Genomic DNA, 13,611 nt, shown 5'->3' with positions numbered 1-13,611 from the left:
GTCAGATTACCTGCAAAAGAAGGAAGAAGTTAGAGAGAAATCAGAGAGGAGTCAGCCGCGAAGATTAACGGACCACCGCCGGAATCCATCTCCAGACGAGACTCGTACAAGGATTGAGAGGCTAGCAAGGCCGACGCTCCGTCAAAACCTAAGAACATTTCGCGAGGTAAGGTTTCTGAACGACATTGCTCAGATCTGAGTTTTCCTCTACGTGAATTGATCCTAAAATGCTGAAATCTTCACCTAGGAACAACTCACGCATGGTCTATGAAGAAGTTTGGCCGAGACCTCAACCCAAAGACGGAGATCCGAGAGTCGTCTAAGAACGGTGAGCGAACTTCCGACATTCTTAAATAATCCGATAGTCAAGAAAAAATTATAGAAAAAATACTAGGACGTAGCCTGTAACACGATCTAGAACTTTGTCGAAGGAATCATATCGATTCGATCTACGGATTGAAAGTTATGAAAATCGGAAAAAACAGACTGGGTTTCAGTTTTCAGAGGACAGAGAAGAAAGAAGAAAGAGAAAAAAAAATGGCCGGCGAGCGGCGGAGGGTGGCGACAGGCGCCAGACACGTGTCGACCATCGACTGGAGCAACGCAGCTCCAGCGAGGTGTCGACACGTGTCGCCTGCAAGCCGGGCCGAACCGCGACGCGAGCTGAGCCGACCGGCCGGGCCGGCCGACTGCGACTACGTGGAAGCGAGCGCGCGTGCAGCCTACGACTGGCACCTTCCCGCGCGCGAGACTACGCACTCCCAGCGCGCTGCTGGCACGTGAGCGTGCGTGGAACGGCCAATTTGGCCCGGTTGTTTTCTGTTTGCCTGATTTTTGTCCCGATTCCAGTTCTAATACTGTTTTTACGTGTATAGGGACCTAATTTAAAGAAATCAATATTTGTGGACACCTCACGGGCAAAGAAACGCTAGCAAAAAGGGCACGCGTCAACCAGGTAAGTCACCACCCGGTATTTAGAAACAAATACTTGTAGGATTCGCTCGGATTGCATGCATGCTAGTAGTCCTGCTTCATATTAGCTCTCCATGTAAACTATTAGTCAGATTAACTGTTGTGTTTATATTGGGTAAATTACATGATTGTTGATGTATGCTTTAAGCTTCCACTGTATGTATGCATGCGTTAATTTATGTTAGAATTGTGTATGCCGAGTTTCGGGTGCTTGATGGACGAATTCGCCCCATTGAGCGCAAACTTCGTGCTCTGGGTGCTTGATGGAGGTCATCGCCCCGTTGAGCCGGTATGCCTAGTTTGAATGAATTACATACTATGATGTTAGAAGAAGATTGCATGCACCCTCTGTTAATTGCTAGGGCCCATTTCTATGATAAGGTTAGGGAATTTCTGTTAGGAGCGATATGCCGCTCTAGTCAGACTTAATTTTCTCCTAGAACTTTAGCGGTTTACCACGGCAAGAAGGTACTCCGGAGTGTTCATAGATTGCTAGCGTGTGAACGGTATCTATAGCTTCGTGGGAGGACCAAGGGGTCCCTGATCAGTTCTTACTGCTCTTAGCCATCGCATGGGAAATGTGTCCCCACGTCGTACAGCTCATTAGCTGCATGGGAACAGGTTGGGTCGCGCCCCCCATAGGGGGACTAAATGGGCGTAGGGGTACTCAGCACACCCCTAGGCTAGGTACCATGTAGTCCCAGATAGCCATGTAGAGGTAGCACCTCATAGAGAGATACCGACCATAATAGCTTGGCATAAAGAACCTCTAGGCCTTTAATGAAAGGACGACAAATCGGTGAAACCCAAGGGGCAAGCCCAAGGGACTAAGACTAGAACCAGATGTCCTAGAACCGAGTTAGGAAACTGTGGGAATCTGTAAATTAAGATGCGAAGAGAGCCTAAAGTAGGTGGCTTACTGAGTATAATTTTTATACTCATTCCTTTCTACCTTCCTTTTTGTCAGGTGCCGGTCGAGGTGGAGGAGCGTTGGAGAGCTGTGCGGTCACAGAGGGGGTCGTTCCGGAGCGTCAGTCCCTTGTCGGTCTTTAGAGTCTTTTGTATTTTTTTCTTAATAATTGTATTTCCGGTTAGAAATATTTGGTTTTAATTTTGTATTCGTAATTTCTTTTTTTATTCATTTGAAACAAAACTTTTCTCTATTTTGTTTTAATTAAATGACATTTTTACCTTTTACTTTACTATTTATTCCTTTTTGTTTGTTTTCGATTTCATCTTTTTAGTCACGACTCAGCTTTTCGAAGCCTCGAAAAATTGGGTCGTGACAGTTTTGCATCTTTCTTGTAAATTCAATAATTTCTTGAAAGTCTAAAAATGCAAACCAATCAAATGCGGTCTATTTATTTACTGATATTTCATTACTGGAAAAACAAAAGTGAAAGACAACTTGGGTGTTATTGACCTACCGTAAAGACAAGTTAAAGACAAGTTGGATGTGATTGACATACACTCTCCAACTCGAGGGGGAGTGTTGAGATATATTATTTATGTAATATATCTTAGATATTATATCTTAATATTCTTTCCTTTACGATTTCATTTAGAGTATATTTTATTTTATTCTCAGTATTTAATTATTTTATATTTTACTCATTTGTACCTCTTGTATCCTATTTAAAGGATATCAATATCAATGAGATTATACACCTTCCCAATTCTATTTCTATTTCTATTTCTCATTCTTAACATCTAACAGTGAAAACGGTGACTACACGGCGTCTATTTGTTCAAGGTGATTGTATTTAGGCCGGTGGACATTTTCACAGTGTTGGTAGGTCAGTTTAGGCGTTGAGGCTGAGGTTTCGAGGTCGTAGGTTTCGTTTCGGATTCTCACTGGAAAACTCAAGGTTTTCTTTCTCTCAGATTCCTTACTGATTTCCTTCATTGCAGGTACTCTGAGGCGTTGGCTAAGAGGAGTTCATTAGCTGAAGACTCGGTGTTCCTTGGGGAACGTGGCGCGTGTTTCTGCGACCCTGCGTTATTCCTAGCAGTCGGCGGAAAACTCACGGGTTTTCCGGCAACTAAAAAGAACTTTCATCCTCAAAAGTCTCAAACTCTTGTAACTCGGGATATTTTTCTCTTATTTCGTCCTCACGTTCCCACGTGGCCTCCTCAGTGTGGTGGTTCGCCATTAAACCTTAACGAACGCAGTGTCCCTATCTCAGGTTAAAATTCTTATTAGTTTTTCCTCATAACTCAAATCTTCTTTGAGTTGGAGGGGCTCGTAGTTTATTATGTGGATAGGGTCCGTCATGTTTTTCCTCAGTATCGATATTGAACTACATCGTGCACTCCTAAGAGAGAGGGAGGTAGGACAAACTTATAAGCTAAGGGATCAATCCACGAGAGAATCTCGAAAGGCCCGATGAACCTGGAACTTAACTTGCCATTACGTCCGAACCTCAAGACACCTTACATGGATTCCACCTTTAGGAATACTAGTCCCATATCTCAAACTCCAAGATCCTATGCCTTACAACCGTGTAGATTTATTTATCTACTTTGAGCGGTATGCATCTTCGCTCGGTTTTTCTGGACAGCCTCATTGGTGACTCGAACCAACTCAGGTCCTACCATTATAGGGGGCCATGCAAATGCAAACATATGCAATCATGCTCTTGGGACCTATCTCTATTCTCTATGGGTAACCTACAGTCTCGGACTACTATAGATGTGTAGTACTTCCTTATACATTACCCAGACATGCAAGTGTGAATCTCTGAGGGCTCGCACACCCCCTGGGCCCTCTCTAGTCAAGCTAATCTGTAGCGACGTCGGGAGGTTAGCGGAACCCCTGGTGTCATGCTCCTAAAAATAACTTTCATCCTCGAAAGTGATTAAAACGTGAATCGATATTTCTCTCTCTCATCGTTTTGTCCTCACGTGGCTTCTTCAGTTTTTTTGTTTTTTTTTGTTTTCATAGTATGTTAATGGAGGCTATTGCTTGGTTACATAGGGCTTTCATTACATGGACTTAACCTTTCATTTGTATGTCACCGGTCTGATTGATCTAGAATATCAAAAGTCTCGTTGAAGCGTAGACTTAACTTGTCATTTCATTCAAACCTTAGTATGCCTTTAATCAATGCCACCTTCAAGCCTACCTTAATCAATTCCTTATATTTAATAAATAGCTATATGGCTGGATCATATATCCTCTCATCAAAGTTAATGTGCTCAATAGAAAATGTTAAAGGTGTCAATACTAATGCTAGAAAACCTCGAGTATTTACCTCCCATTTTAAAAGTTTAACATTCCATTTTAACAATAAAAATCTTGGAATGCCCCCATGGTCTAGCCATTTAACTAAAATAGAAAATTTTCCTCAAAATGAAAGTAAAAGATAAGTGGCATGGACTCGAGTATTTATGTATATCAAAATACTGTTTAATTTTATAGTTCAAACATTTCTTATTTTTTGAATGACATATTTTTAAGGTTTTACATAATTTTTTAATATTTTTCTTGAGTTTCTTGCAATTTTCTAAGCATTATTTTCGTCTACCACGTCTTTCAACCTCTAAAGATTTAGGGTCTAAGGGTCTCAATAAACTTTCAAATTGAAATTTTAAGAAAAAAATTTAGAAAATTAATTCTCACCTGGACTTGAGTTTTATAATAAGGTATCATAAATGAAAAGATGATTAAAAAAATTGACGTTAGTGGATAACTACTCATATATACCATTTGTAACCTTTACCTGGTTGGCCGGCCCTTAATCTCAAATTAATTAATTTTAATTAATTAATTAATTAATTAATTAATGTTTTGTTGATGACAGACCTACCTTCAATTATTAAGAATTTTCAATATTTTGTTTGTCCACAATATAAGGTTGGGAATAACTATTTTAAAGTCTTTTTTGGTTCACTCAAATTAGAGCTAAAACGAAGAAGTTTCAGTCAAAACAAGATACCCGACGTGATGATGTGGTGACAAAATTGACATCATGAACCGGCGACAAAATTGACATCATGGACCAATCGAATTCAAAACAAGATATCCGACGTGGTGATGTGGTGACAAAATTGACATCATGGACCATCGACAAAATTAACATTATGGACCAATCGAAATATTACATTTATAACTTTGGTAGAGTAACAAACGGTAGAGTTTTCGATTACATTTATAAAAGTTTTTCACTACTTTATGAATTATAAAATTAGTTCTAATTACATTTATAACAGTCGTCGATAACTTAAAAAGAAAATTATTTGAATTATAAAATTATTTGAATTACATTTATAATTATTTTCATTAGTTTTACTTTTAAATTTTAAATGTTACTCACGTTATTTTCATTAACATTTTTCTATTATATTATTACATTTATATATATATATAATAAAAATTAATTTAAAATATTTTTAATATTTATTTAAAATAATATATCTATATATATATATATATAAAATTAAATAAATGAAATATGTGGTCTTTAGTTTTTCACGATAAATTTAAATAAATAAATATTATTTTACTTGGTCCACGTTTTAGTGGTCCGTATCAATTTTTATTTTTACAACTTGATCACTATTTTAACCCATCACCTCTTCATAATTTTTAGAACACAGAACATAGAACACAAATACATAGTTTGGTCTATCTAAATCTTTTTGCCTCCATTATTGCTCTCTCCAAAACTTCCAATTTTATTTGTTGTTTATCTTATTCTTAAGAGATGTCTATTGTATTGTGAGAAAATTGTAAATCTACTACTTCGGAGAGTTGTGGTGTGTTTCTATAAAATTTCAGACAATTGTACCGGTTTGATCCTGAGCCGTGGAAAGGATTGAGTTTGCTCCTAAACTCGTAAAAAGAGCTGTGTACTGGTTTGAACCTGAGGCATGGAAACCTGAGTCGTGGAAAGGATTGAGTTTTCTCTTGAACTCGTAAAAAGAGCGGTGTAGCGGTTGGGCTCTGATCGGAGGAAAGAGTCAAGAAATGTTTATTCAAATTCCCAAGAGGCGCTTGGGGAGTGGAGTAGGTCGACTATAAAACTACGGTGTTATATTTTCTAACCCTTTCCTATTTAAATTCTCAATTATTATTAAGTTTTATTGCATGCTATTAAGTTTTATTGTTATTACAAAAATTTAATCATTATATTGTTGAAACCCTATTCATGCCTTTAGGGTTGCCATATCGATCCAACAATTGGTATCAGGTTGCTCCTATTGTTTTTTTTATAAACTTTATTTTATGAGCTTATGGCAAATCAACTTATTAAAAACGGTTTTTGTGAAGGACAATCAACTTGTAGACCTCCTTACTTGCATTTGCTTCTTACAAAAATTTTATATATATCATATGGATGTGAAAAGTGCATTATTAAATGGTTATATTATGGAGGAAGTTTATGTAAAACAACCTCCTGGATTTGAAAATTTTAATTTCCCACATCATGCCTATAAGTTGTAAAAGGCTCTTTATGGCTTAAAACAAGCTTCGAGAGCTCGGTACGATAGACTTATTAATTTTCTTATTGAGAATGATTTCAAAATGGGTAAGCTCGACACTACTCTCTTTATTAAAATTAAAGAAAAAATATATGTTATTAGTGTAAATATATGTGGATGATATTATATTTGGTTCTACTAATCCTTCTTATGTGAAGAATTTTCTAAATGTATGCATAATGAGTTTGAGATGAGTATGATGGGAGAGCCCACTTTCTTCTTGGACTTCAAATCAAACAACTGAAAGATGTTGACACGTGCTTATGGTTCTGCACGTGTCATATATACTGATATGTGTGAATTATCTGTGAATCGGTATGCTTATATTATGTTTATGTTATGTTATAATATGTGAATTGTATGATAATAATTATGGTACGATGTGTTCAAGGATATGTTCTCGATAGGATACGAGAAGGATGCACAAGACGAAATGTAATGATAGGAGTAAGATACGTTCATGAAGCGTTAAGGTTAGGTTACATATCGTAATACTATGGATAGGGGAGATTAATGAAAGAATATGGTTAGGATATGGGTAGAAAGGGATAGGTTTGTGATAGATTGATAGAACGACAGCGTTAGAATACGTTCCTGTGATGATATGACTAAGGTACATTCACGTAATGATATGACTGTGATAGGTATAAGAACGTTAAGGCTATGATAAGTTAGGGAACGATATGACCATGAAGTGTTTACGATATGACATGTTTATGATACGATATATTGTAATGTGAGGGGTTATGTTTAGATTGTTTTGTGTGACCATGGAGGTAATTGTTGAATGAATTGCACGTTATGAAATGACATGTTAAAAGCATGGAGCGTTATGTTATGTTTTCTAAATTGTATGTATACAACATGTTATGAAGGACATGATATCATGATAAATGAAATGAAATGTAACCCCGTTAGGATTATATTATACGTAGAGTGAAAAATGAGAAATGAGATGTTAAGCGTGGAAGATAATAGCGGGGTTATATTCATTAATGACAAAAGAAGAAATGTTGGGGACCTCATGAATTATGTGTGCTCATGCATTTAGGGGGATACCCCTATTCAATCACGAGGGTACGGATGCATACATCCAATGGCAGGACAACGATCGTTATGTTTTGCATAGCGCTGCCATGACAGTTACTAGTTCTAACGGGTGTTCGGCTTAAGGAGCTCCTAGAGTATGCTCGCCCGACAAGGAAAGTGGCCCAATGGTGTGCGAACTGACTAGTGAGCCCATACTCACATGTATGGGCTGTGTGTAGAGTATATGGCACACGTTCAAATTACTCGTTAGGACAGTACCGTAGGAAAATAGATTGAAAGGATAGGTCCCGTCATTGCATTCGCATGTTCTTGCATTTAACCCCCAATAGTGGAGTCACTTGCTGAGTATTTCTTTAAATACTCAAGCCATGTGCTACTACATTTTTCAGGTTAAGGCAAGACATTCCTATATGGCCGACGACGACATCGCAACTTGAGACCATGGCACATGCATAGGATAGTGGTATTTATTTTCTTAGACTTAGGCTAGAATAGGATGTTTTTAACTTAAACGCTTATTATTTTCTTTAGTCTTTTGTTGTGTCATTTTAAAGATGTTTTCGAAACAAGTAAGTCTATGGCTGTGTTTTAAGATAAAAGTTATGTTTTATGGAATTTAAATGAAGTCTTCCTCATTCAATGTTTATGGTACGTATACAGTAGCGACCTTAAATTAAATAGAAAATTTTGGATCGTTACATATATGGTTAGGATATGGGTAGAAAAGGATAGATTTGTGATAGATCGATAGAATGATAGTGTTGAGATACGTTCCAGTGATGATATGACTAAGGTACGTTCACGTAATGATATAACTGTGATAGGTATAAGAACGTTAAGGCTATGATAAGTTAGGGAATGATATGACCACAAAGTGTTTACTATATGACATGTTTATGATATGATATATTGTGATGTGATATGTTATGTTTAGATGGTTTTGTGTGACCATTAAGGTAATTATTGTATGAATGGTACGTTATGAAAAGACATGTTAAAAGCATGGAGCATTAGTTATGTTTTCTAAATTGTATGTATACAGCATGTTATGAATGACATATATCACGATAAATGAAATGAAATGTAACCCCGTTAGAATTATGTATGATACGTAGAATGAAAAATGAGAAATGACATGTTAAGCATGAAAGATGATAGCGGGGTTATATTCATTACTGATAAGAGTAGAAATGTTGGGGACCTCATGCATTATGTGTGCTCATGCATTTAGGGGATACCCCTATTCCATCACGAGGGTACAGTCGCGTACATCAAATGGCAAGACAATGATCATTATGTTTTGCATAGCGCTGTCGTGACGGTTACTAGTTCTAACAGGTGTCCGGCCTAAGGAGCTCCCAGAGTATACTCGCCCAACAAGGAAAGTGGCCTAGCAGTGTGCGAACTGACTGGTGAGCCCATACTCGCACGTATGGGCTATGTGTAGAGTATATGGTACACATCCAAATTACCCGTTAGGACAGCACCGTAGGAAAATAGATTGAAAGGATAGGTCCCATCATCTCATTTGCATGTGATTGTTGCATTTAACCTCAATAGTGGGGTCACTTACTAAGTATTTCTTTAAATACTCAAGCCATGTGTACTACATTTTTCAGGTTAAAGCAAGACATTCATGTACGGCTGATGACGATATCACAACTTGAGACCATGGTAGATGCATCGGATAGTATTTATTTTCTTTAAGTTTAGTCTTTTGTTGTGTCATTTTAAAGATGTTTTCGAAACACGTAAGTCCATGGCTGTGTTTTAAGATAAAGGATGTGTTTTATAGAATTTAAATGAAGTCTTCCGCATTCAATGATTAGGATATGTGTACAATAGCGACTTTAAATTAAGTAGAAAATTTCGGGTCGTTACAAAAAGTCGTTTTATATAGAAAGAGAAGGGTTGAATATAGGAATATAAAGAGTCTTATAACATTTCCATTGAAGGTGTAATAACTTCGTTGTCGGAAATTGCGCACCTTTTCCGGCGAGAATAAATTCATAGCATAATATCTCTTCATTTTTTGCACCAAAAATAAAATCTCAACATAAAATCTAAAAAAAATAAAATTCCAATCCTTAAACATACACAAATGAATAGAAGCTCGAAATTTATGTATATAATACAATATGATATAAATATATAATAGTTTAGTTTTGTATCTCAGCGATCAACGATGACATGTTATGTAACGATCCGAAATTTTCTACTTAATTTAAGGTCGCTACTGTATACGTACCTAAACATTGAATGCGGAAGACTTCATTAAAATTCCATAAAACATACTTTATCTTAAAACACAGCCATGGACTTACGTGTTTTTAAAACATCTTTAAAACGACACAACAAAAGACCAAATAAAATAAATAAGCGTAAGTTAAAAACATCCTATTCTAGCCTAAGTCTAAGAAAATAAATAACTATCCGATGCATGTGTGTTTAGGGATTAACCTAGACTAAATAAAAGTAAATGGATCATATATACCCTCAATTCCTAATTAGAGGCGTGGATTAACCTAGTCTGATTACTAAGAATGAAAAAAAGAAAGAAAGAATAGGAGAAGAGAGATAAAAGAAGATGAGCGTTTAGGGATTATAAGAGAGAGAGATAAAACAAGAATTGTTTGGTGGTCTTGGAAGAACTATTCTTGTCTTTTTAATCACTCAATTTCGTCAAGAATCAAGGAAGAACGAAATGTATGATTTTTGGGTTCTTCATTTAAACTTTCCTTCAAATTCGAGAGCTTTCCTTGGAATTAAGTTTTGAATTTTTAGTATGGTTATATTGGAGGAATTTTGCATAAGTTTCATGAAGGAAGTTGGAGTTGATTCAGACTCGAAGGTGGCATTCTCATAAACATCTAGTGGCTGAAAATATTTGTCAATTTTTTTTTTTTGATGATGTTCGAACTCGATTATTTGTTGTTGTGATTGACAAAAAATTATACCTTTGTAACGATCAATTAAAAGTTTACGATTTTCGTGAAGAAACTAAGTTGATTTGAATTGTGGAGAGAAAGTTATAAAATTAAAGAAAATATATATATAAAAAAAGAATAAAAAACTGGTTTGGAAGTTTAGGAATTTTGACGAAGGAGTTGAATGCATAGGTTATTGTATGTGAGAGAAAGATTCCAGGAATTTTGGAGCTCCTAACATGCGAAGAAGCTTGCTCGGGAAGACACACGTCATCCAAGTAAGTAACCACACGAACTTTAGGCAAATAGTACTTGTAGGTATCGCTAGGACGTGTTAACACACAAACATTCCTTACCTTAGGTGGTTAGATAATGCATGTTAAAGACTAAAGGTTGTTTTTGGGTGAGTGTATACTTATGTATGTTAGAAAATTATCGTTATGCCCCTAGGTTGAGATTTGTGAGAACCATGCTATTTTATGTATTATGCAATGCTAGAAAGAAAATATGCATGACTAGAATATGAGTTGAGAAATATGGATGAGTGTGGTGGTATGCATGATAGAAAAAAATTATAAAAATTTTCCTATGATAAGATTTGTGATGAGTGATGTTTTATATGTTTAATGTTATGTCAGAAAAGAGGATGGGTTAACGTTGTCTGTGTTTTAGGTAATTAATGAATGTTATCTCTCCGACGAGCTTGTTTTGCTTGTATGTGTGCATGATATAATATGTGTTAGCTTCAGGTGTTTGACTATTTGTTCTCCCAGTGGAGTGTGTTTATCTGCAAAGAAGCAGGGTGTTAAAGTTAGGTTGGCTAGACAATGACTTAGGTCAGGACACCTCTAGTAGACTGAGCACCTAAAGATCGTGAGTGACGGTCAGAGGGTCTAGACCCTGATTCTCCTAAACTAAGAAAGACTCGAAAACTAAAAATAAAAAAGCCTAAAGTCAAAAGTCCGCGTTAAGTCATCTAGCCGCCTTAGGAACCCAAAGAACCTCCTCAGCTCCCAGGTATGACCAAGATGAAGTTTAAATTATGGATTATGTGCTTAGGTAATTGATAGGTATATCTCCCTAGAAAAGGAAGCATGAAATAACTCAATTAAGATTAGGTTGCTACAACTAGTGCGGTTTACTCGTTGACTTAGGTCAAAACGTTTACAGTACACCCTGCACCCCAAGATCAAAGGATGAGATTTGAGTGCACCTAGAGACTTGGATTTGCCTTGTGGAGCTAATCTTGAGCACCCTGGAAATGAGAGATGAGATTTAAACTTCCTAGAAGTCCTTAAGAACGTAGCAGACCTCCACGATAACCAAGGACAACCAAAGTACTTCTCCAGGCTGATAACAGTGTAACGGTGTCTACAGATCCGCCACTACCCATTCGAATCTGGTGGCGAACTAAGCACATGCCAACTATGATAATGTGAGCTTCAGCTTTGTGGAATGGCCCGTGGTCTCCTGAACAGGGCCACTATGTTGTAAACCTCTTCCTGAGAGGGGAGTATAGGTCCACGTCGGATAACTTATTAGCTAACCAGGACATGGGGATCATATCCCTCAAGCTTAGGTGACTCTATGGTCTTGAGGGATGGGCTAGCCAACCTCCATCACCCTACTTGTCACTCTCGTTCTACAACAATGCAATTACCAACTACCCTAAAGTTCCACGTAAGTCGCCACTAACGTCTCATGCTCATCTATAATGCAGAAATATAACTCTTACATGAACACCATTTGTAATGTAAACTTCGAAAAATGCTTAATTAAAACTCCTTAAGGTAGTCCTTTTCCTGATCTTAATGAGCTTCATCCCATAATTTTTTTCAGTTTTCAGTTTACACGATTGTTTGATTAACCGTGTGACTAGGTTTGATTGGTTCTGGCGGGGCTCGAACCCGTAACCTTCGGCTCATAAGACCAACGCTCTAACCAACTGAGCTACAGAACCTTGGATGCTTTTCTTAAATAAATGTTTGAATGAAAATAATATTCCTCGAACTCTTTTTTTTTCCTCCAACTTTAATTGATAAGCTAATACATTGTAGAACTCAAAAGGGTTTTTCTACCATCTTTTATAAAAGAATACCTATTCAAATAACCATCATGCATGGCCTTCCTATCAAATTGCGAATGTCGGCCTAGCAATATGCCTCCAGCAAGTATGGGTAGCACATCACAAAGAACTTTATCTTTATGTTTCCCCAAAGTAAAAGATATTAAACTTGAGAAACTACCTTTATTGTTCCACTATCATTGAGACATTGAAGCTTGTAAGGTTTAGGATGGTGTTGAGTTGGAATTTGCAACCTTTTGATCAACATGGTACTTAATACATTGGTGCAACTTTCACTATCAATAACAAGACTACAAGGAGTCCCCTTGACTAAACACCTTGTGTGAAATAGGTTGTCTCTTTGATCATCAACATTATTCTCCGTAACTTGAGTTTTAAGAAGTCTTCTCAACAAGTGTCAAATGACTCCCATCTTCCAATTCTTCATCATTCTCTTGGTTTTCTTCTTCAACTAGCTCATCCTAGTCACTTTCCTCAGTATCTGTGACAGCTTGTCCATTCTTGATGGTCATGACTCTCTTGTTAGGATCATCACCACTAATATGACCAATTTCTTGACATTTCCAAGATTTGATGTCTCTATTTCTTTCTTGAACCTCCTTGTATTCCTCAACTTTCTCTTTACCCTTTGAGGTCTCAACTTTGTTCTTTTTGTCAAGCTCATACTTTCCTTTAACCTTAAAATCTATCTTTTCAATATTTGCATCCTTTTTCCAAGTGTTGAAAGTTGTAGACTTAGGAATAACATACCTCTTGGAGTTCTTCTCCCAAGCTAGTTGCCCTTCGATTTTGACAGCAAGGTGTAACAATTCTTGCATATCAAAGTACGCTTGCCTATCCACTTGATGAGCAAGTTGTGTGTTTAACCCACCAAGGAATCTGGCCATTATATCATCGTTGTCTTCATCAATGCATGCTCTCTTCATAAAGACCTCCATTTCTTTGTAATATTCTTCAACACTCTTGGATCCATATTGCATTGTATACAATTTTTCCTTGAGTACTCGAGAATAATGCTTAGGAATGTACATTTTTCTCATTAATAACTTCAATTCCTCCCACATTTCAATTGGTTCTTCATAATTTCTCCTC

The 13,611-nt window shown here is 36.8% G+C and overlaps 1 non-coding gene across 1 annotated transcript; it reads right to left on the bottom strand.

Annotated features, from left to right (window-relative positions):
- Positions 1-12,319: 12,319 nt before the first annotated feature.
- Positions 12,320-12,393, bottom strand: TRNAI-UAU (transfer RNA isoleucine (anticodon UAU)). Its single transcript has one exon. It is a non-coding gene; the product is annotated as a tRNA-Ile (tRNA).
- Between the last annotated feature and the right edge of the window lie 1,218 nt (positions 12,394-13,611).

This window comes from Cucurbita pepo, chromosome 18, assembly GCF_057944985.1.
Source record: "Cucurbita pepo subsp. pepo isolate OVF chromosome 18, ASM5794498v1, whole genome shotgun sequence".
NCBI lineage: Eukaryota > Viridiplantae > Streptophyta > Magnoliopsida > Cucurbitales > Cucurbitaceae > Cucurbita > Cucurbita pepo.
This window is presented reverse-complemented; position numbering and strand designations above follow the sequence as displayed.